The sequence below is a fragment of the Petromyzon marinus genome, unplaced genomic scaffold (genome assembly GCF_048934315.1).
Source record: "Petromyzon marinus isolate PM22_M1 ecotype Great Lakes invasive population unplaced genomic scaffold, UKy_Petmar_22M1.pri1.0 PM_G_Scaffold_18, whole genome shotgun sequence".
Lineage (NCBI taxonomy): Eukaryota > Metazoa > Chordata > Hyperoartia > Petromyzontiformes > Petromyzontidae > Petromyzon > Petromyzon marinus.
This window is the reverse complement of record NW_027422739.1, coordinates 602,501-605,000: the sequence shown is the minus strand read 5'-3', so window position 1 is coordinate 605,000 and position 2,500 is coordinate 602,501. Positions and strand designations below refer to the sequence as shown.

At 43.8% G+C, this 2,500-nt stretch overlaps 1 pseudogene; it reads right to left on the bottom strand.

Moving 5' to 3' along the window:
• LOC142911580 (28S ribosomal RNA) overlaps positions 1–2,500 on the bottom strand; it is a 10,600-nt pseudogene that overhangs the window by 3,368 nt on the left and 4,732 nt on the right.

The following is a 2,500-nucleotide window of genomic DNA, read 5'->3' as shown; positions in this document are numbered from 1 at the left end:
TAAGTTACAGGACTCTCGAACTGATGTAGTCCAAAAATAAAGAATTAAAATAACAAAGTCTAATCTATATAAGTGCTCTTGAATAAGCTTCGTGTAAAAAATAGCAATATAATAAAAATACCAAGTCTTCGTCTTGGAAAATAACAAAATCTAAAAGAAAGGTCTTCTTTATGGAAAATAGTAAAATAAGAATACCAAGACTTCACCTTGGAAAATAACAAAACCATCTTGAAAAAAGCTTATTTTTAATCTTCTTTGTAGGCAGAAAATAGTAAGGCGAAAATAAAGTCCCCTCTAAGCTCTAAAGTAACAAATACGACGTGTTTAAAAAAAAAACTAACAATAAAAAAAGAACCAAGACTTCGTCTTGGAAAATAACAATCTAAATTGTGGAAAATAGTAAAATGAAATAAAAACCGACTTCACCTTCGAAAATAACAAAATCAATCTAAAACAAATGACATCTTAAAAAAAACTATTATTTGTTTCGGAGGTTGTCTATGACTGTTCATAGACCGCATAATTTCCACAGAACATTCTCAGAATATCAAGAGAGAAAAGCAGCGTTCTGCGGGAAATCATCTTGGCCAGTGATGTCGTTCTGGGTTTGGTCAGGCCCAGGGAGGTAAGTACCTCGTTATTCTCAAGGGGCCACTTTCCTCTTGCCCCAACCGGGAATCCAAAGAATGTGACCTTGCTAGCCTTCGTCAGCACTTTGACTTGATCACCAAGAGGGGTATAGTACGAAACTTTGTGCGAGGCAGCATCTGACAAGGTATTCTTTGAAAGCTCAAAACGGACGGTGACATCGATCACAACCGCCTCCTCATCTTTTGCAAACACGAGGTCAGGCTTTCTCATCTCTCCCGTCTCGGATATGAACCGTGGCTCTTTGTATACAGACCAGCCCAATCTAGCCGCTTCGTCTGCCAGAATGTTACTGATCTTGTTATGTCGCGCAATTCTTGCTTTCTGTACTGCAGGACATTGACCGAGAATGTGCGAAAGGGACTCGAGTCTGGCAGAGCATTTCCTGCAGGAACGTAAGGCCCCATCTCTGCCTCTGTTCAAGCTTTCTCTTGTTGGGTAAATATTTGCCCTTAGTTGTAGTGCTGCGATAAAGAAGCATTGTTTAAAGCCGCACCATGGCCTCAACCAAGCATTACTGATTCTATCATGCGCAAAGTTTACAATGCCCCTTCCTTGAACCGGCTTTTCGCACCATCTCTGAAATTCATGCTCCCTCCAATCGCAGGGTCTCGGATATACAGGTTCTTTTGACACCGAGTCCCTGAGAACGAATGTTGGGATTGCATCACTGTCACCCCCTGCTCGTACCCACAAATTACGGTATTCTTCCTCCATACCCTGCGAGGACACAATATTACGGGTGATAGCATCGGACGAGTTTGCTATACGTTGCAGCCTTCTAACTTGAACCGAAGGGATTGTTTTTTCCAGTTTCAAGATGGCAAGGCCTCCGTCTCGGGCTCTGGCATATAACAGTCCATCACAAGTTGAAGCGGGAAGGTGGAGCCATCCTTTTACCGCCTTTCTAATCTCTTGGTCCAACCCACGGAGAGTTGATTGCTTGCAGTCCGAGTGGTCTGCAGGATATAACAATCTGGGTAGGGCATAGGCATTGAGTAGTTCAACCTTCTGAGTTGGCTTCAGAGGCGCCTCATCGATTTTCGAGATCCATGTCTTTAGCTGACAATGTAGATCAGGCTGTATAGTGCCAGTCCAAGGGCCAATTTTCAGACCAAGGTATTTCGTTGATTCATCAGGTTGGATCATATGGACATCTTTATTTTTGATAGTCCATGGGTCGCAGTTGTTCACCGTATATGAATCTTTGGTTGGGCTTATCATGAAGCCCTGGCACTTTCTGGCCTGAACCTCCAATCCCGATAGCCCACAAAATGATTCCAAGATCGCTAGATTGGCGGCCATACCAACCCAAGATTCGCTCACCAACACCAAATCATCAGCAAACGCAAGAGCTGTCACGTGGTCGGTATCAATGGAGTACCCAACTCCGTGTGACTCTAGGGTGCATATCAAAGGGTCCATGGCAAGATTGAAGAGCAGGGGTGACATGGGGTCACCCTGTTTGACACCAACACGTATGCTAATTTCTCGAGTCGACTCGCCATTGCTTTTGAACGAGGTCGTACACCGATCGTAGGCGTTCTGGATGATGCCCACCACGTGTTCATCTACTTTCTTGTGCCTTAACACCCATAAAATATGAGCATGCGAAACCGAGTCAAAAGCTTTCGCTATGTCGATAAACATGACAGCCAACGGCCTGTGCAATTTCTTAGCATGTCTCATAAGGTCCTGTAGCACCTTAAGATTTTCAGAGCAGCCAGATGCCGCTATAAAACCACGCTGCCTTGGGTTTAAGGGACAAGCACGAGCAAGACGTGCAGTCATTATTCTGGAAAATAATCTCAGAATCATTGAACCGATCGTTATTGGTCTCCAGTTCCCCAAT